This window comes from Diorhabda sublineata, chromosome 3 (assembly GCF_026230105.1).
Source record: "Diorhabda sublineata isolate icDioSubl1.1 chromosome 3, icDioSubl1.1, whole genome shotgun sequence".
Lineage (NCBI taxonomy): Eukaryota > Metazoa > Arthropoda > Insecta > Coleoptera > Chrysomelidae > Diorhabda > Diorhabda sublineata.
The window spans coordinates 7460947-7484340 of NC_079476.1; the positions used below are offsets into that span (position 1 = coordinate 7460947).

At 34.1% G+C, this 23394-nt stretch overlaps 1 protein-coding gene across 1 annotated transcript in view; it reads left to right on the plus strand.

Moving 5' to 3' along the window:
• Window positions 1-12435: 12435 nt before the first annotated feature.
• LOC130441585 (acyl-CoA-binding protein-like) overlaps window positions 12436-23394 on the plus strand; it is a 38632-nt gene continuing 27673 nt past the window's right edge. The window contains exon 1 of the mRNA XM_056775319.1: window positions 12436-12583. The gene's annotated coding sequence lies outside the window, so the exon portion shown is untranslated. The remainder of the gene's footprint in view (window positions 12584-23394) is intronic.

Consider the following 23394-nt stretch of genomic DNA (forward strand, 5'->3'; position numbering starts at 1 on the left):
CTCGGACTTGTTCAATGCGACATTTTTTTCCTTGTCTGATTCCCAGTCTTCAAGGAGCCAGATTCCCAGATATTTAAATTTATTCACCCTCTCTAAGTGTATTGTGTTAAATGCTATGGTGGCGTTGTCAAACATATTTATGTTTCTTGAAATAATCAAATTTTTTTTTTGTATTGATGTTTAGGCCCATTGATTTGCTGTATTCTCCTGATATTGTTAATCCACGTCTCATTAACTTTGATTCCCATTTCTATATCCCCTAGGGACTCTTGGAAAATTGCTTTGGAATATAAATTGAATAAGAGTGGAGACAGCACGCATCCTTGTCGCACCCACTTTTGATCTGTATATTGTCGGACATATTGGTGTCTAGTTTTATTTGTGCTGTTTGGTTCCAGTACAGGTTTTCAATGCATCGGATGTCTTTCCGATCCATATCGAGACTTTTGAGGAGCTGCATTAGTTTGTGGTGCTGTACGCAATCGACTGCCTTTTCATAACCTATGAAACAGAGTCAAACGTCCTTTCTCTGGTCATAGGAGTTGGTATTATGATACCAAATTTAACTATATGTGTCCATGTTTCATCTATTGTAACACGTTCCTTGAATCGTTTCGCTTAAAGAGCTCGAAATAGCGTTTTGATACACAAATCTTTCTTGTGGCCAATTGCTCATGTTTAATAATAAATACACTGCCTTTTGCTATCTTTAATGCCACCACTATCCAAAACGATTTTATGAATATTTTTTTATTATCTCCTTACGGCAGGGGTGCTCAAACTTGAACTGCTGGCGATCTACCTCAATATTTTTAGACTACTTACGATCGACTCTGAGAGGCTGCAAGTATGTGTGATGCAGGGTTGTCGTACATACACGATACACCCTACCTACCTAGGTAGGTAGGGTGTACCGTAGCATATATAGATATTAGCTTTCTGCACAATATAGGTACATTATTTTAGTCAAGGTTTGGGTTAGGTTTAGTTAGGTTCTTCTCTACAATATCAATGAAAAAACTCATAATTATTCAAAATTGCGAGTTTATTGGTTGTTACAAAAGAGTTACATATGATGTTAAACCTAACTAAAGAGTGGCTTTGGATGTTGAAGCGTGGCACTGCATGTCCTCAGCATACTTTTCATAAGATGGTACGTAACCACTGAGTGCTAATCGCAAGCATGATGACATATGATCGTCAGTTAGTCGATTGCGATATTTTGACTTAATTATCTTCATTTCAGAAAATGCAGACTCGCACAAGTAAGTTGACCCAAACAATGCCGTCAGTCAGTTGAAGGGCGATTTGCCTTAGATTCGGATATTTATCTTCAGATATAAAACACCAGAAATTTGTATCAGATGCTGTAGCTTTGAGATGTATATCTGATATAATCTGCACCAACTCATTTTCAACAGAACATGAGTTCATATTAAACTGACTTGCTATTTCAGTAGCTAATTCCTCAATGTTTTTACATGAAAAAGGATAACTCATAAATGATGCTATATTTTCCAATTTATTGCAATCATAAAAACGCATTTCGAATTGTCCCAAAATATTTGATGAATCAGCCTCATACGTATCATAATTAAACTGAGGAATCCTTGCTTTCAAAGACGGAAAATGTTTCAGATCCTTTCTTTTCAGTTGATCTATCATAAGTTGTAATTTACTTTTGAATGCGTTTACTGCGCTAATCATCTCAATAATAGTTTTTCCTTTACCTTGAAGCTCCAAGTTAACGATGTTTAAGTGCATTGTCTATCATAAGTTGCAATTTACTTTTGAATGCGTTTACTGCGCTAATCATCTCAATAATAGTTTTTCCTTTACCTTGAAGCTCCAAAAGCTGTTATTTCGGGAAATAATTCTTGAAACCTTTGTAGGAATTCACAATTTTTGTTGCAATGCCCATAATTTCCTCCGTGTTTAAAACTTTGGAACACAGAACTTGTTGATGTATAATGCAATGGAATGAAAAAAATGAAGGGAATTCTTCATTAGCTCGACACAATGCCACAAAACCGTTTTTGTTTCCAGTCATTGCTGGTGCTCCATCGGTTGTAATGCACACTAATTTATATATTGGTAGCTCGTAGTTTTTTACAAAATTAAAGAAAACTTCAAATATATCTTCGCCACGGGTCTTCCCCTTCAGAGGAATGATAGTCAAAAATTCTTCCTTAGCCGACATGTCATTGAATACCATCCGAATAAAAATACACAGCTGGGCAGTGTCTGTCATATCGGTGGATTCGTCGAACTGTAAAGAAAAGTATGTACATTCCATGATATCATGTTTTAGTTTATCTGCGATGTCCTGACTCATGACTTCAATACACCTTGTGACAGTCGGACGAGATAACTGAAGTTCTCTAATAGCAGACATGATTTCTGTTTTATTTTTAAAATCTCCAAATAAAGTCTCACCCGCTTCAATAAATGCTTCCTTCACCACCGATCCATCTTCGAATGGTTTCTTGTGTTTCGCCAATATATGAGATATTTTAAATGACGCGATCGTAGCAGCTTTTGATTGTTTGGCTGGTCTTGTGAACATGGTTTGTTCTTTATTCAAACAAGATATAAAATCACTTACTTTTCGTTTTCTTAATTCACTCTGTGGCGGAAAATCCTTTTGATAGTTTTTATCAACCGTTTTATGATGCCTCTCTAAGTTACCACGCTTAGGTATTGCAACTGACGCACGACAAATAACACAAATGCACTTATCCTTCACCATACAAAAGAAAAATTCTTCCTCCCAATCCTTATTAAAATGATACGTTTTAGATTTCTTCACTGCACTCATTTTCCACTATTTAATAATAAACTTTGTATCGACGTAGTATCGCAATCTTTTTCTCCGTTATCGATACCCGTTCACTCGCAGACGGCCTCCTTTAGCTCCGAGGGAGTGACTGAAGGATCTACCTCCATGACGGTGAAGACTGCTTCCTTTCTCCTCACCATCATGTCCATTTTTGTTTCGACCCTGTTCCTTATTTCATCCTTCAGTCTTTCGGCCGCCCCTTGACCCTTGACTTTCACCAGGAGATCACCCCCTCCCGTCTTCCGGATGGACTCGACTTTGACTCCTATTTTTTCCACGTTGCCTACATTTTTTTCCATGTTTTTTAAAACTTCTGAAAATTTCTTGTCTCCCGTTTTTATAAATAGCGACTCTCCCCCTCCCCCTGTGTTTCCTCCACCTCTAATTTCCTCTCCCTTCGTAATTAATTTCCATTCAACATATTCCCTCCTACCTACATACTCTAATATTTTCCTTATTTTTATTTTCTTGATGCCTTCTCCGATGACTGCTTTAACTATTTTTCCCCCCTCTCCACCGCTAACTTAGCCATCTCCTTTATGGCTTTATATGTTGAATTTTCCCCCTCCCCTACCCTGGCCAAATAATCGTGCCATTCACGCTCCCTATTTTTTGTTTTAATCCTGTTCTCTACTATATCCGTCTGCCCCTCCTCTAGTTCATCTAGAATTACCCAAATTTCTTCCCTTAATTTTTTTATTGCTTCTAGCGTTTCCCCTCCTCCTTCTTTCCCTATTATTACCGCGCTGCTTGTTCTATCTCTTAGGACTTCCTCTACCCTTTCCCATTTTGTTTTTTTATAAACCTCCTCCTCCCATTCTTCCTTTGCTATACGTTCCCATTTTCATATTCCATTTCCCCATTGTCTAATTCTTTTATGATTTGTTTTGTTATTTCTTTTTTTCTATTTTTTTCCTCCTCCTCCTTGCATTCCCTGCATCTTTTTTCATACCCCCTATTTAAAATACTTTTTTTGACTAAAACCCTTAATTCTTCAAATTTTTTGTTAGTTCCGTGTCCCCCTTTATTATATTTTTTATTTCCTCCATTTTTCCCTTTATCTCTTCCCCCTCCATTGTCCTTTTTTCCTCCTCTTTCTTTTCTTTTTTATATTCTATTTCCCCTCGACCCTGCTTTCCTCCCTTTCCCTTTTTTTCCCGTTTCCCCGAATATTATTTTTTTCAGGAAAGCACCCTCGCTACTTTCCTCTCCCGTTAGTTTTTCTTCCTCTTCTTCTTCTTCTATTATTGTCGATTGTGCTATTATTTTATCTGAACTCCTGTTTATTTTCTTATTCTTCTTTTGCCTCTCTTTCAGTTCCCACTCGAATCTCCTTCTTTCTTCCTCTTCCTCCTCCTTTCTTCTAACTTCCTCTTCCACCGTTCTTCTCTTCTCCTCCTTCTTTTTAAGTTTTATTTGTTTGGTATCCATATAGTTCCCACGAGTAGGGACGTGTGAAGGTCCGGCGAGGCAGTGCGCCCTTACCCCGCTAAGGCTAGATACTCTGGGAGGTCGCCAGGTATCCCAGAGGCACACGTTCAAGACTGACTCCGCGCAGCCATTCATCCCATAACCACGATAGCTCACAGCGTAGGATTACGGATTCTTTTCTAGAGGTTTACTCCTCTATGTCTTTTTGGTTCGCGGGCAATTATTGGGAAACGTATTTGTTCCTTATTCATCACCTATCCGAGAAGGTTGGTCGGTCATATTTCCTCTTACAAAAAGTTGAGCGACTCAGGACCGACCACTCTTTTCGGAGACACCCTATGAGCCATTGGGATGCGTCGTGTCGGGTAGACTAAACCCCGAAGGGAATTCGCGTCGAGGATTTGGGCCGACTCACTTCCTGCCTCCTTGACTCGACATCTTCGGGCACGAAACCTAACCTAACCTACAACTGAATGTACTATTATCATTTTACTTTTAGGATTGTATTTATTATAATAATGTTTGTAATCAATAAACAAAATAAAAATAACCTCAAAAATTAAACACATAGTGGGGCAAAGTGTGAGGGTTAACAACCACTTAACAGTTTTTCATACATAAAAAATACTCAGTAGGTTCTTAAGCCACTATAAATCAATTTGAACATGGATTTAGTAAATATCACAAGTTTTAAAGACTTGATCTGGGGCAAAGTGAGAGAACTATAAAAATGTCTAAAGGTAGTAAATTATTTGAGTTATGAAATCTATTTTTCTAAGGAGGTTTTTCGGCCATTCCACTTGAAATATAAGGCCATTTAAAATTCTAATAATAACAATGTTAATGTAAACACTTACCTTTTCTTACAAGAAAACATGGTGTATCACAAAAATGGAGTTCAAACACAACATAACCTAACTGAAGTTACAATCGATTTATAAAAGAGTTGATAAATAGGTTACTTATCATTTACAAAGGGATAGAAAGGGGTGGCGCCAAAAGTATTAAATTTAAACGGATATTCCATTTTGCCCCTCTCTTCCACATTCCCTTAATAGCCTCATAGCCAAGAAATTATTATTTTCATTCTTTTTCATGAAAATTTAATTATTAATAGAGTACTTACAGTCAATTATATCGCTCTTAGTATTTTTCACAAATTTGTAGAATATTAAAATTAGTCAAAAACATCATTTTCAACACAAAATAAACACACACTCTGCTGTTGATATATATGGGTTTCAAAATTAAAATGGTATCAAAAAAAGTAAACTACAATTTTGTGGGTTAGTCCACTTGGCTTTTCATAGACTCATTTATCTCTCTACGTTCCTCAATTCTCTAAATTCGAAAACAGATATTGTTGTAATATTTCCCGAATCATATTGGACATAATTTTTTTTTCTTTGCGGAGCTTGATACTTTTAAATGGAGTGTGTGCGTATGGGGTCCATGAGGTTAGTTGTAGACTATGTTTATTAAGCAAAAAAAGATGCGGGAACAGTTGCGGTTGCTTTATTATAAATCATTGACCATTTAGTTGTTGAAAGAGCTCACCAGATTACAGTCAAAACCACAAAACACAGTCAATGATTAAATACACAGGCTTTTATACAAAACAGTGATTTTCCATTAATTTCTTTTTCTTCTAGATAATCTAGTCCATGTGGTAAATATTTAAATAAATGTTAATAAATCCAGTTTTCTTGTTTCTATTAACTGATTACAAATTTTTATGAATTCTATCATATACATTGGCTAGCTGATTTATGTTCTCACATATCTTACTTATACTCCTGCCATTTCTTTTTCCTACTCTATCCTCATTTTCTAAACATTCCTTCATTAAATAGATAATTTCATGTATATTCTGTTGTTGGTCAATTAATAGCTCTGGTTTTTTGTAACTACCAAAATTTTTTTATCTCTTCAATCAAAATTCTGGATACTCAATGAACTGTAACATGTGTTTATACTATTTCATCCTAGTTTTTATTCTTAGAAATTTTATTTCTTTAAATCATTTAAAATCTAAGAACTTTTGGAACGGAGACTTAATCATTACTTATGTACTGTTTAACATTATTGATTTAAAAGAAAATGTTATAAACAAGCAAGATTACGTTATTATTGCGGAGCAATGCGATAAAGTGTTGAAACAATTTGTTAATATTAGAAATTTATAAACTTTGTATAGAACAGGAATTTCGATTTTCGTCTTAACGGAGCTTCATCCAACGATTGCTTGTTATTTGAATTCATTGTTGTGACCTTCACGTTAGTTTTTTGTCGTTTAGTGTAAAAAAATTGATTGCTGATGATACGAAAAAGAACGAAAGATAGTTTACCTCACCATTATATGAAATATACTGTTTTTGAAGACTTTTGGCATATATTTTAACTAATGATATATTTGGAGCATAAGGAAACAATCTTTTTATAACTATAAAATGTTCGACATTATTGATATAATCAGAAACTCACTAAACTTTCTTACATTAGTTTATAAGAACTGTATATTAAAAATGATAATCAATAAAAACAGTGGAATATTAAGGGATGTATCTTCAAAGAGATAATTTTTAAAAATTCCGATGTGATTTGTTAAACGTATTACAAAATAATTATTATCAAATAAATTTTAATCTTAACATATATTAGAAATTCCAATCAATTATAGTATTGTTTTCCACATTTTCGACATAACAAGATACATTTTTTCCATCACTAGTCATAGAAGCTATGTTCTTAGCCAACTGAAGCTCACATTCACCACCTCAGCGCTGCTAGTGGTTAATAATTAACTCGTCAAACGCGGTTTCGTTTTCACAAGGGCTTTTACTGTCTGCGGTGGCATACACTGATGTAGGTCTTCTCCAGCGGCTAGTATCTCTTCCATTGTGAATTCTTGTACGTCCACGGCGCTTCCCTCCTGCAAATTTGTTTTTTTCTTGTTTGAGAAAAGGAGCACCGCAGACTCCAGCCGCTGTTCTTCACTTAGCTTATATGGGGCGATTAATTACCTTTAGTGCTTTCATCGTTATTTTACATGCGTCGCCCCATATATCGCTCTCTAAACTATCGCATATGGTCTGTCATTTTTTCATTTTTGATTTTTTTGCTCACTGCTTTTTTTAGTTGTTTATACTCCTCTCTATTGTTCACATCGTCCCCGCTTCTTGTATAAGCTCTCCGGTTATGAAGATATTTCCCTCGAAGCTCCTCCATCTCATCATTCCACCAATATGGGACTTTTTTTTCGTTTTATTATTTATTTGTTCCAAAACCGACTTCAAAGTCTCGTAGCTCAACACCTCGTCTGTATTTATGTTTTAACTTTATAGGTGATAAACCTATGATGGGTGGAGGACATCAAGGTTTATGATTTTTTTGAATGGCCTTGGCAAGAGTCACATTTATGTGACTCTTGCTATTTCCTCTAATAAATGTGTGCGCTCCATTTGTTTTTCATGGCAGTTTTATTATATATTCCTGCACGATAGTTCTACGATATTTTTGAATTGTTCTTGATTGACACGAAAATATTCAATAAATTTAGTATTGTTGCCTTTTAAGTGTTTCATTATCAAAATCTGGAAACATCTTCCTAAATAATCGGTGCCTTGTTGCTCTAAGTTTTCTTCGTATGCAGTCGTCTTGTGCCTCTTCTTCAAGTAACACAAGCGGCGCCAAAAGTGACGAATTTATCCATTTTATATCACACGACTACACGCTAATACTATTTGTCCACTATTGTTGTGAACGTGACGTCGTTGTTCGCTTATGAAATGTATTAACCACTGACGCTGTACCTGGCGTTCAGACGTCGACCGGAACGTTTACGCTCAAATCGGACGCTGCATACAGTATTTAATAGGAGGCCTAACTCTGCTCTAATCGTTTCTCTATTTTCACGCAATAATTTCTCAGGGCGTAACCTTATGAGCGACTCCACTAACGATCTTATCTGATTTTGTTATGTAAATATAAATATTGTACTGAGACTTTCTTTTCTACTATATTCTCCGCAACTGCCTGTCTTTTACTTTCTTCTTTGCTTCCTCAAAATTCACGTTATTTAGATCTGCGTTCACCCGGTCTTCCCATCTTGTTTGTGTTCTCCACATTTTTCTTGGAATTTTTCACTAGAGTTTTTATAATAATATTTCAACGCCTTAGGTTACTGGCCGAATCTCATATTGCATATTATTTTTGGGTATAAGAAAATTCATTAAATTGCTATACACTCGTATGTACATCCCGTTTTTTTTAAATATATTCGCGAATATTCTTGGCAAAAGTCAGTTTACAAAAATCTGAATACGTATTCTTAAAACGTGACAATCAAAGTCGATCCTTTTAAGTTCTGTATGTTGAATGACTCTACATTACACATAGGGATATTTAAAAACATCACAAATAGGGAGATTTGGTTAAAATAAGGTTTTGTTTCGAACTATTTTCTAGATTTCTCAATGAATACTTGAAGATACATCCTCTTCTTAAACATATTGCTTATATACTTTTACATTTAACCCATCATCTGTTAGTAAGTCATCGTGATTTGTAAGGTCACTTTTTGTTTCCATGGTATAATATTACTTAGTTGTATTTTTTATTGGAACTGATTCTGTACGTTTTAATAAAGATATATACTTTTCTGGAATTCTATGTTTTTTTTTCTCATATTTTTGAAAAATTGTATTCGTTCAATATATGAAAAAGACAATATGAACTAAAACAAATCAAATGCTGAAAATAATTTGTATACTCTATACATTCGTAAGCATAAAAATCGGCTCCGGCGACACCACTGTAATAGCGAGCCACTGGCAAAAAAATTGAACACGAAATTGTGTTTTCTTCATAAAATCCTAAAGCTAATGATATTAGCCTCAAAATGATATAAAATGTTGTGATCGGTAACCACCATTTTTATATCTGTTTACAATAGTACTAATCAGAGGTAACTGACCCATATAAAATGTTATCTACATGACCCACCACTATCAGTTAGCCATCACCTGCAGATTACTACCTACTACCCATATTCATGGTATTTATAGAGTATATAGAAGATCATGCATATAAAAAACTGATGTTAATATGATACACTAAAGTAAGTGTGGTAAAACAAAAGAAACAAGACGGACCTGTACGATGCTACAGGTGTCAAGGTTTCCACCACAGACAAATCATGTGCAACATGGACGTGCACTGCGTAAGATGCGCGGGAAAGCACGGGATGGCGGACTGCACTCTCAGTAATGCATAAAAGCCATAACTGCGAAGGAGAGCACACGGTCAACTACAGGGGGTGTCCAAAAAAAAATTCTAAAAAGGCTAAAAAGGCCAGAAAAAAATAGACAGCGACAACAACGGCATCAGTAGACAGCTACGCTCTAGCTGCAAAGAAAACACCAGCGCCAGCAGTGCAAAAAACGCAAGGAACGCCTGAGCTACTGAGAATGCTGCAGGACAAGCGGACGCTCATAGCAGCACTGATCAGATCGCGCAATTGGCAAAATAAAATTCCGGACATCTTCGGGCTCCAAGAAACGAGACAGCTAGTAGACATATTAAGACTCACCGGGCCAAGCTATAACGTTTATAGTGAGGTATGAACGGTTGCTCCGGCGGAACAGCCATTTTAACAAAAAAAGAGCTGCGCCAACACCGAATAAACACACCAGACGAACTACTTAGCAGGGAGGCGACAATAAAAAACTACAAATGGCGATACTAGAATAATATCGGCATAAATACGGCCTGACACCACTAAGACGTGTTAGCGGTACTCCCAGATGGCAAAAGACATCATCATAGAAGATCTGAAAGTCCCCTACGTGGTACAGCATAAGAAGAAACCTGGAAAAGATCATAGAGGATTACCCATCCTATCAAGCGATAGGACCTGCAAGACCGACACACTACCCACCGCAATGAGAAAGCCTGAAATCATAGGTAGCTAACTGCTACCTAATGGTAACCATCGGGAACATGTAGAGTATTCGCTGTCAAGACTTTTTTTGGTTTCTGTGTCTTGTTAGTTTATGACAGATTCGAAAATATAAACGACGATCTAAAAAATTTGATTAGGAAAAAAATCGAATAGCTAGAAGAGCCCAAAAGACACAAAAACCGTACAGAAAACAGAAGAGTCAGGGAAATAAAACTGAAAAGATAAACGAATTAGACACGCAAAAACCCGTGAGAGAAGAAAGGAAATTAATGCCGCCGTTACACGAAAGCAATGGAATGGCGTACACGAAAAAAAAAGGGGAAGCGCTTGAAAACACAATGGAACACTGAACGAATATCCTGACAAAGACAAAATTTCTCAGACAAAAAACATTAAAGAATACCTAGACGAGGAGAATCAAGAAATCCTAGAATTTGTAACACTGATGGAAGTAAAGGAGCTACTTAGGGTCGGATCAGCAAGAAAACTCCGGAAATAGACGGAATTTCAAACAGAGCGTCGAAAATCATACCGAAAAATAGGGGTTACTTATCTTTTGAACAAAATAAGCAGTGTATTGAGGACGAAACACCTCCCGTCGAGAACGAAACAAGCAGATATCATCATGCTGAAAAAACCCGAAAGAGATTCCACTATTCCGCAAAACTGTATTCTGAAGGAACAAACAAGAACTCTAATGCAATAATAGTAGAACATTTTTGCTTTAGGAGAAACTATAGTACCAAACAGCAATTCTTGAGACTAGTAGAATAATATACTATTCAAGCTTTCAACCGAAAAGAATCCTTAGGAGTAATCTTCCTAGAAAAAAGCTTACGAGCTTTACGAGATGAAAGAGGCAGGATACGCTAAACCGCTCATAAATTTCTGATCACGTACATCAAAGACAGGAAGTTGCTGGTGAAGATGGTTGCAAACCAGAAATCGCAAGTCTGAGAGCAGCACTGCCTTACTCAAATATACGAGATTTATCCCAGAAGTAACTAAACACCTTCATATCTCCGCGTCAGAAATTGCAAGCTACCTCTGTAGGAAACCCGTCACTCGAATATGTGAGCAGTTACCGACTGGACAATTGAGTTCGTGAACCAGGGTGCAATTTTTATATCTATTTTCGTTTGTCGCATACTAGGAAAAGAGAGTGGTACTAGCAGTTCGGGTCCACTTGAATGAGCTCCCTTTAGGATAAAATTGAAAACGTTCCTTACTGTTCATTGGAGGGAGGTTTTGAACGATATAGTCCAAGAAACGACTCTAGTTTCCGTACTGTCTCGACGTAACTCACTACAACTTAAAAGACTCAAAAGACACCGATCCGATGACAAAGAGGCTGTTAAAGCTACTTCACTCTTCATAATCTCTCACTTCATTACAGTGTAAGTAACGTTACGATATATCCAACGGTATCCATGCTTTTTCTCAGTCCATGTGAAATATTTCTTACAAACTTTAAGTTGTTACCAAGCCATCAAATTCCGAACCTACAGTATTCGCGACATTTTCACGTTAGAACAGTTTACAGACACCTGTAATTCAGTTGATTGAAAGTAATGGTAGAGTCCAAAAAAAGCAAGATTTCCGCGTCTTTCATAGGGCAAAAAACTAAATTATATAATTATAAAAATCAACTCTCTCAGTCCAAAATGGACTATTTCTGGTCCAATATTTTTCACTGATACTTCCAAATCCGAAAGGTAAGAAGTATACGGAATTAATTCATCTAATCTTCTCTTATTATATGAACTACCTTCTCATTTTTCTATCTTCTCAGCAGAATGCATTATAATTACTTGACAAAAAATCTCAAATTTCAATAGATCAAATGATATCATTTTTTCAAAAGTGCAATTAAATGTATATGCAAAAAATCCTTCTCATTTTCCAATCCCTTAAAATTTTGGAACTGCTCTATGAATTGTATCAGCAACGAAAAGACATTCAACATTCAAAACACTCAATTTGTTAATAGCAAACAAAAGGAATACCATTTTTTTAGAATTAGTATTTTTTACAAGAAACGGGGCAGAGCAGTATCTTAAAAAGTGACATTGGATACATGTCAATAGAATTAAAACGTTTTTATTTCACAGAAAAAATATATTTTTCGGAGCAAAAAAACTCTGGTAGCAAAAAACATTAATTAGTGTACGTGGATCGAGTCCGGATCTGTTCTATTAGTGGTGGAGGTGATTTTAGAGTTCCACGTTCACTCGATTTAATTCTGTATTTAGTTTGAAAGCAGCCGTGTGAAGGGTTTGTGTTGATAAGAAAACTAGGCGGGGTAACAGTTTGTGTCGACGTTTCATTGCCATTGAAATAATTGAAATTTTGTAAGTAAACATTATAAACTATTTCTAATAACAGATTCACTTATTTAACCATACATTACAAGTTGTTATTTATATTATTATTAATAATTTATTGCTAGAATTGTAGCGGCATTAAGTATTTAAGCAACCGGTTTAGAAAGATATACATATTTGTTTTCCAAAACCACATAAGCGTATTGAGTTAATCAATATACAATATGATGAATATTATATTCATGTTAAGAGTTTTTAAACACATTTTTTCCTATCAAATACGTGGAATGCAGGATCGGCATCACATTCTACATTTAAAATGAGCTAGTTTGATGTTGGTAGGATTGGGAGATGAAAATTTTCTTTGATTCAATTTGAATATATAAATTCCAAAACATGTAAAATAATGTTTATGAATAATAAACATAATAATCATAACTTAGATTCCAATATTTAACTTAAGAACAATTCCTCTAGAAATTGTTTAACCAATTTATTAAATTATATTAGCAGTTTTTAGAGATGTTCGTTAGGTTTGCTTTTTATAAGTTGCAAGAATTTTTTATGACGCATTTGGTTGAGTTTGGATCGCCCTGATCCAGGATTCTTTTCCTCTTCAGGACTTGGGGTACCGTGATTATATTTTGTATGAGGTTTTGGTGCAAAAATAGCTTACCCAAAACAAATGATATCAAGCTAAATGATAGAGGGACGGGTACAGTTGCGGTAGACCCTCCAGTTATAACAGAGTACTATATAACAAAATTAACGATTCTCAAATATGGTATAGAAGGTGATATTGTCGGAAATTAAAAACAAAAGTATGAAAATGCAAACTTATGTAATGGTAGCTCCACACCATACAGACTTTTGTTCGTACAGATATCTGTACAGACTATGAAGTCGGAGTAAAAAATTTTACCCTCATGTGGATATAATGTCTGTACAGACTTTTCATTATTACTTGGAATATTTTCGAAAATCCCTCATTTTTATTTATATGAATTTTAAATATTCAAATAAAACTTCACCAATAACTTGACTGATAAGGTGAACGATATATTTTAGGAATTTCATGAATGTATGTAACACGAATTGTTGATATTTTCTGTTCTATAGCATAAAATCGTTTTGAACATCATTTAATGGTTCCATACTTGGATAGTAGGTCAATGTTTGTTGAGCATTAAACGCAATAAAATATTAGAATGTTGGAAAAAAATATAGAATTTACAATTTGATTATTAAATAATTATTTGGGTCTAATAATAAACACAGTTGCTGAGAGATACTCCAATTCCAATAGATCTATGTGGATATGTATATTTCATTAAATCATAGAGATATGGATCTTTATTTGATGATAAAATCTTGGACAAAAGTAAAATAAAATACTTTTATACAATTAATTTATTGATTTATCAAATAGTTATGTGGGTCTTAAAAATATTGCAGTCGCAAAAATCGAATCAAAGAGTTGGGGATTTTCGTTCGAAAATACAATTTAATTTTCTTAGCTACGATAAATAGGCAGACTTACATGCATATTCCGACTTTTGGTTCGCACCGACATTTGTCTTTACTGTCTAGTTTGCACAGACAAAATTCTATAGAATTTTATGGAAGTCTGTATCATGTGGACCCACCATAAGAGATAAAGAAGCCAAGCTATAAGAGAATATCTTGAAAATTCAGAATATAGTACTATTCACGAGATCGAAACCAACTTTACAGAATAACGGAAGATCGATGGGATGAATGGGCAAAGGATGAGAAAACAACTTCAAGGAGTCCTCCCGGCTGACCTTCTAAAAGATTGCACGAAAGCTAGACGTCTACTTTTCAAGAGGTTGAATAGTAGAAAAAACAGTAGTCATTAGAAAAGAGAAGAAGGAGTAGCGAATTTCTCTCAATATTTCTTAGATTAATGTAGAGAAACGTGGGGGCCTGAAACTACATTTCACAGGAATTAGTTGAACGCGAAAATTCCAGGTCCAAAAGAAGAACTTAGTCAAATTTTGTTAATAAAATACCCTTATAATTTGATTGTTTTTAATAAATCTTTTTTCGAATGACAATAGTATTTATTAGACAATATCGATTGATAATACTTTGTGATCACTTCAGCACACTTTATTCAATAAAAAAAATAGAAATCAAATATTTATAAAGAAAAATTGAATCTCACAGAAGCAATCTGTATGTTTCAGAATCGTTATTATCTGCTTAGTACATTTTCGAACAATTCATTCAATGAGCTGTTCGAATATGATTCAAAGAAAGAATTAATAAACTTCGATCATGCCTTCTGTTTTTTAGTTAATCAAGTGTTCCTGAAGGCACTAAGTAGGCAATACTTATTCTGAACCAACCCCTCTACAGGTTGATTTTGTGATATCTAATTTTTTCTTAAACACGAGTGTCTTAAGATGTTTCAGAAAACGAATCAATAATACTCGAGCGTGTCTTCTATTTTTTTATTGAATATTGTGCTCCTGAATATGGTGTTCCCCAATGCGATAATCAGGTAATAACTATTCTGAAGCAACTCCTGTACAGGTTGATTCTGTCAAATATAATTTTTTAATATAAATAAATATCTGAGCCTCAATCAGGTAAAGAAACAATTAGTATCTCTAAATGACAAAGCCATCACAAAGATAGAGACCTAAGTCTAATTAATACCTTTGTAATTCGAGGATTTTATACAGATGTAATCAAATTTTTATAGTACTTTAGCAGCAAATTTTGAACAATGCCCCTCGATCGTTTCTGCTGTATATTTTCTGTGTTCGTTCGTAGAAAACGTTTTATAAACATGACAGTTCTTTCATACGATATAGTCTAAACTCGTACGTCAGGTTCGAATTCTTATCTTAAATTATAGAATCGATAATAAATGTAGTTTCCTTTTTATTGGTTAAATTTTATCAAACTCAAGGTAATATCCTGATGATGATAAAAAGCAAACACATGGCTTTGGGTGTGTCATTAATACTTATTCCCGGACTTGTAATAATTGTGAAGGAAATAATCGAAAGATATGAAAAAGCCTATGACAGTTTCTAAGAAAAAATTTCATCTACATGATAATAATAATAATACAGCAATGTTTAAAAAAAGGTGAAGGTTTTAATGGAACATAGTTTTCATTCTTCTTCAATAGTACACAGGCCTGCAATAAAATTATACCAGCCCATACGCCATTCGTTTAGGGTGATAAATAAAAATCAAAGTATAATAAACAAAAACTTTTATTCCTACTCATAAAAAGAAAACGTTTCAAAAAAGGCATGGTTTGTTCAGAAGACGTTCTGAACATGCATTCATCCAGATTTATGAACTTTGCTATTCCTATAGTCTGTGACTCACTTAATGTTTTTCCCGTGGTAATTATCATAAAAATGGTAAGTATAAATACGCATGCGCTGGATTAAAAATCGAGGATACATTGGATGTATTCTGAACAAGTTGAGAATTTAAAGTTTGTCTTCGACGAACAAAGAATTTTTGATTCCGGATGTGCTTTATTAGCACAGAACTTGTTTAGAAACTCTACCGCGTACAAAGTTATTATTGGTGAATTTTTAATTGTTGTTTGAATTTGTGATAAAAATAGTGAGTGAATTACAAGGTATAATCTCATCTTCGCCTGAATATTTCAATATAAAACAAAAAACTACCTAATCACCCAGCACATCATAACGTCTTATTTTTTTACTGTTAGGATTCCTCCATTTTAATGAAGCAAAATGAATCAATTAAGAAAACTTTGGTCAGTTTTTTTATCGACCCTATTATTTTTTAATATTTTAAGGTATACCTTCCCACCTCTCTTTGATAGCCACTTTTAGCTCCTGGAGTTTTTCTCTTTCTCTTAAGTTCATCCCATACATGTTTATCCATTCCTCATTCCACCTCGGGTATTGAAAAACTGATGCTACCGTATATCGTCAGACGTTGTCCTGATGAACTTGAGACTTCTATAAAATCTGCGTATGGTACTACATACATATTATTCTAATACCGTCTGGATGTATCGTTGGGTCCGATGAGATTTTCATTCTAAAGAAATTCCGCAAAAAACAACCACTAATCTCTTCCAATTCGTTTTTCAATACAAGGCTGTTCAAATCTATCTTAACCATAATTTTCTGCGTCCATAACTTCCAGTTAAAAAATAGTACGAGCCTCTGTTATTGAGTGCGTGAGAATGAGCAAATTGAAGTCGCGCTTGGCGAGGGTCGAGGGTTAATTTTTTGCCATTATCTTTTTTAGGATGTAATCGACTTTCTGTGAGTCTAGATATTTAAAGTTACATCTTTTACGTTAAGCCTAGTCCAAACACGGCCAGTAATTTAGTCAGGTAACGCGTAATTTAATCGTGAAGCCACTATCCACTAATCATTTTTTGTTCAGACTGGTGCATTGTAAGCGTAGTATCAAAATTTCCTGGCAAAGATGTCGTACGGAATTAAATAAAGGTATAAATAAAAATTGTGTGTGTCAGCTCCGACGCACGACTGGAGTTTACTCCTTAAGTTCGATAGTCTAACCAGACGCAAAAAGAGTTTATTTAACTTGAAAAACATTGATACTGTATAAAAGGGTAAATTTGTTAATTAATGAAAATAATATACATATATAAATATATATTTATTCAATTTATTCATTTCATATACATTTATTATAACTAATCGACGAAATATTTTACATTAAACTTTTTACAATAGTCAATAATCTCGATAATTCATATTAGGTTGATTATCTAATTTTATGTGTTGTTTTCAAATATATATTTATATGAACTACATCGATAATTATTAAAATATTTAATAAATACAAATTGCACATGCTCATACATATTATACATGAATTATAACGTACCTTGCAACCACGTGTTTGTTAGATGTTCCGGCAATATCATCTACACCTCTTTCTGCCATAGTTATTTGAAAATACTTTCAGTTCACTTTAGCGGAACACAATGATAAAAATTGAAACTTCACAATAACAATATTAATTATTGATATTTATAATAAAAACAGCAATATAAGTATGTCGACACTGACAAATTAGAAAGTTGCGCACCAAAAACGTAACGAGGTCATTCATCGATAGATTTTACTCCTCACATTTTTCTCATACCGAGCCCCTTATATATGCAAATCGATTCTTAAGGAGTAAACTCCAAAAATATTGTGAATATTATTTTAAAAAATTTTTAAGAAGAAATCTCTGAGAAATCAATGCTCTTGAGGGTCAGAACATGGATCCGTAGAAGAGAATCGTTGGGAGCTTCAAATTGAATTTTGAAAGAGCTACAAATAGAAATTCCTTCAGAGTACTTTATTCATGATGTCGAAAATTTCGTTTTTTTGTTTGATAGAACAAAATCTCTAATTCATACTCAGAGACTCACCTTCATGATGCAGTTCCTACAAAAAGATAGATGCAATGTTTGTTGCTCATTTGAAAAATTTAGATGTCGTATCTTCATTTAAGTGCGACATTTATGTCGTTAAAGTTAACAGAACAATATGAGCAGACAGAAAAAACAATATGCAGAAAATTATCTGCCTTATTTCGAAACCTCCTGCTGTCCAAGTTTTTGAGAAATTGGCTGTTCTCTAATTTCTGAATAAAGTTAGCAGAGCAACGCAAGTTAAATGTGCAAAATCAATATATAATTGAAGTAGAATGGTACCATAAGTAAACTCTAATTAAGTGCTCTGTTGTTCCATGAAGAAAAAAAAATTTTTTGGGAAAAGTTGTGACTTTCCCGTCTGCTTTCGGGTGGTAAAAAAACTTCACAAAAAGACGACGAAAAAAACGATTTTTCTCGAGTTTTCTCAACAGAACACTATCATTGCCTCAGTATTATACACTAGTATGGGTTCGTTAGCGCCTGAACAATCAAGTGCTTGACTAATTCTTATTGAATTCTGTATAATAGATGAAGTTTTTGAAGAAATCACGGAAAAAATCAATTTTTCCGAGTTTTGTCAGCGAGACCGCGGAATTAGAGGCCTCGTGAGGGCCTGAACAATTAAGTGTTCGATTAATTCTAAGTAAATGCTGCATAATGAATGATTGGAGGTTGTCGAAGAATTATAGACACGTTTGGCCTCGTTAGGGTCTGTATAATTAAATGCTCCACTTATTCTACTTAAAAGATTGGTGAAAATTAGATGAAATCCGATGGTTGATGGCTGATCTTTGCATCAATACCTTTCATTGAAAAAAAAAATTAAGCAAATCGGTTGGGTAGATAATACAATTATGGCATTGCTCTTCTCACAATCTACAATTTTAGCGACAAATTTCTTTATGGTTTCTTTTTTAGAATTTTGGTTATATTGGTACAATTGTGGTACAATAACAAACATCTCATTTTCTAAACTTTCAGTTTTATTATTGATAAACTGTTAATGATTCTTATTAGGAAACTATTTTGTATTTAAGTCTTCTTCTTCTTCAGATTCAGACTTATCGTCACAATGGTCCTCCTAAAATCTTCTGATACGCTAATTTTTATCTCATTGTTTATGTTATTGGATTGGATTTTGGACATGCGAAATATAATTTTTTTTTTGTGCCAGGATATTGCGATTTCGATAGCACCTCACGATTTGTTTGTTTCTACTTTGTACATGCTTCTTTTAATGGTTCAAATGCAGAGACATCTAATAGCTGACATATATGTTTTAGTTTCATTGAAATTTATTATGTTTTTTGGAGACACACATTTAAAAGTTGTTTTGAAAGTCTCAAAATACTCCACAATTTTTTTATTGTTACTTCTGCCCTTGAACGCTATGTTTCCTGACAGTTCAGGATTTCTTTTCAAAAAAGCTAAATGCCAATCCTTTCCAGGCAGATTATTTTGAAACACGGGAATATAAGCATCCTTTCGGTTCAAATCCTATTCAACGAATTCACATAGCACTTGCTGTGTGAACTGGCAGCAAATAAAGAATTTACAATACTTTTTTCCTCCAATATACTTAAGACAAGACTATAACGTAGTTTGGGGCACTCCAAACGTGTCTGCAGCTTGCTGGAACGACAGTTGACCTTCTATAGCACAATCAAGAGCTCTTACCATTTTTCACTCGAATAATATTGCTTGTGAACCTGTTTTCGTGGCATCGTTCCATGTATCTCCTAAAAATAATGTGAATAATTCAAAATTTTTTGGAAACAGGTGGTGTTCTTGCCAAACTGTTTTAATGACATGAAAGTTGAGGTTATGGGTACGTATTAATTCCATTTGAGCAATAACGTACAATGTTTAGTGTACCGACAATAGGTGACTTTGTGACATATGTGAGATGATAAATGTTTTACTCAATTATTATTATTATTTTTCAACACTATATAGCACTAAGAGGCAATCAAAAACAAGGCTTCCCTAAAAAGTGAGAAATTTAAAAATGTTGTACTAGCGATCCATATAACCCAACGATTCCATATATTCTGATGCTAATCCATAACTGCTTTATTTACTGGATGTAATACGTGGGGCAAGAATCGTTCATGCTTTGTACTTTTGGCCAGTTTTTTACTTCTTGAGGGGAGAATACTAAATATTACTCTTGTAGGTGATGAATAATGACGAGTTTTTAAATAAAAATATGTTTTATGGTTAGGTTCGGGACTTGATAATTATCGTGCCATGAATATAAAACCAATTATCTTTTTAATTTCAGTCTAGGAAAAAATCTATATTATGTTCAGCAAACCATGATTTTTGTGAAGAAGAAATCGAGGTCAAGCGAATTTGTAATTATTTTTTATGTTTTCGTTTATTAAGTTGAAACTACACATTCCTTGGTGAAAACATCTCTTCCGTTAACCGACTTGACCCACAAATATAATTATATATATTATATTCTTTTTAGAATTGATAGTATCTACATTTCTTTAAGACCTTTAGATCTACAGGGTATTTAATTAATGATTATCAATATTTTAGATATCTGTATCGTGAAAATATGTTTCGTCAAAATAAACTCAACAGCAAAAAATCCGGACACTTAGATTTGGTCTTATAATTTTGTTAAGTATTTTAAACTTTTCAATTTATTGTAGAATTGGCTAATTCATAGGTTATTTAAACAAAATCTTCCAAAAGTGAATAATTTTTATTGATTATTTAGAAAAAAATACAAAATGAAGAAAAAAATGATAAATTAACACGTTAGTCTTAGTTTTTTAATAGGTTTTCTAACAATATATGTAATTCTAATAGCGGGTATCACACCCTTTGCTACGGCGAAGGCTCTAACCCTGTCAGGCATCGAAGAAATTAAATTTTACACGTACTCCACCGGTCATAGTATCCCATTCTTCTCGAAGAGTAACTTGGAGCTGATTTAAGTCAATAGAAAAAGGATGACGATATCTAACAGTCCTCCATAAATTATCCTACAAAAGCTCTATGGAATTCATATTCGGGAGATCGTGCAGGCCAATCCAGAACTGTGATTCCCACTTTTACCAAGTATTCGGTAACAATTCTGGCGGTATGTGGACGAGCTTTATCCTGTATCCCGTACTAATAAAATCACAGCCTCTAGGAGGACTTACTCGATGTATCTCCGAGCAGTCATAGCCCCATTGTTTATGAAAATCCATTCAGTCCGGGCGTGGAAATTATTTCCTTTCCAAACCATAACTAATCACCTTTCAAAAGGCCGTGATTCACAAATGGTACATTGAGAAAATCGCTTCCCTTGTCGTCTCCACACTCTGTCTCGATCGTCTGAGTCTCCGCCGCACTGTGTCTGTACTTCTTCTTCTCTGGACGAGGCATCGGCACGGGTTATGTCAATATTTGAAAGAACCATTATTCTGGACCAAAATAAAGGCTATTAATCACAGAAAAGGCTTGGTTAATAAATTGAAAATGTTTAAATGTGAGAAAAACTACATACAGATTAGAATAGATCCGACAGGTAAATCTATTTATCCTGAAGGAATTAGTTTAATCGACTTAGACCCTACATTCTCTGTAATAACTAGAATACCCACCAAAACAAACACATTACTGAAAATTAGCTTTTAATGAGAAAAATATAAAGTGTTGAGTGTATAATGAATATTGCCAAATATTGGAGTGGATTGTTTTCTATATGCCCACCCCATATAATTTGTTACTCTTACCTTATTTAGTTTTTTGCTTTTATTTGGCGAAAATTTTAGTGTAACTAGTTATTAACAATAGTTTAACATTGACTAACTGCTTACAAGATAAGAATACAAATCAATTTTAAGGCCAATGTACTGGTATTTCTCGTTCGTTTCGCTTTTTGGTCTAGATATGATTAGAATAAAAGATTAATCCGCGAAAATGGCAAGAGTCTCTGAGTCAGCCAAAAAGAAAAAAGAATAAGTCAAAATCACACACAAATTGAAATAGTAAATCATACACCCTCGGGTAGGAAGGAGCACAAAAATAGTGGTATAATTATTTTAATCAATATTGTTGGTTCATGAAATCATAAAAAGGAATTTAGAAACCGATATCATCGTTCAGAGAAGTTACGAGATAACACATCAATAAGGTTAAACCAGATTAAACAATACTTATAATATATATATATATATATATATATATATATATATATATATTATAAGTATTGTTTAATCTGGTTAACGACTTTTCAATGAAAAAGTAACTTCACTATTAACCCAAATATTTTTTGAACGTTAAATTTCACACAGTTGGCCCAACAAGTAACAAGTTTCCAATTTTTTCAAACCATCCAAAAAATAATCTTTAGAGAGCAAAATAATCGTTTGTCTCTGTTATAATCTATTTTGTCTGAATTCACTTTCTATCACTAATTTTTTTCCTGCCATCATCGTTTTTTGATTTTACAAAACCCTTCGGAAAGATTATGGGGGACCCAAATACCTGCTCTGTTTATGTTTCCAACCTACTGCAAATGCTCTTGGATGGTCAACCAAAGAAGATTAAGGGTGTTTGAGAATTCATCAACTCGCTGACATGGATTTGCTTCCACTTTTCCCCGTAGCAAGTAGTTGTCTAATGTCTAATGAACCACTTTTGGTATTTAAGAAATCGAATGCACTTGGATAAACGTATCAAATATGTTTGGTTGCAACTGTTGTGTTATTACCCTTGCGAAATTCAAAAAGCTCTTCTAGTATATGGCTAGTCGTTTTACAGAAAACAAAAAAATTTCAAAAAGAGTATGGCCAATATCTACGTTTGGGAAGAGAAAGGCGTTCTTGTGACTGTGAGATCCTGACGCGTGCTCTAACCTGAGGTGGATAATACGCAATCGTAGAGTGCTAATATTACAAGAAGACGTATCCACTTCAAAAAATCTAGTGGGAAATCTTTGATAACGCTTTAAGATTGAATTATTTAGAAATGAACAAATTACAATGACCTTAAAATGTCTTTCACTACTCCGAAGTACACAATAAGCTGACTAATTACAATCAAACATCGACAAGCGCAGAAAGGATATTACTCTCCATTAGCTACCTCACGTATTGTAAGTACATGGGCACGTATTTTATTAACAGTTTCTGGAGTAAGTACATTAAATCACCATCTCGATAGGTCAGCAGTATCCATACGGCCACTTCTAAAAGGAGAGAAACTCAGTTTGTGCAATTGTTTTTCCATAGAGAAAACAATGTTTAATCAATACTCGAAATTATGTTCTCTATATTCATCCCGCAACGAAATATATTGATGATGACGTCAGAAACAAAACGATAATTAACAATTTAGTCACCTCTACAAACCTTCGTATTATCAGGGGTTGCGAATCTTACTGGAAGACATAGTGATTACC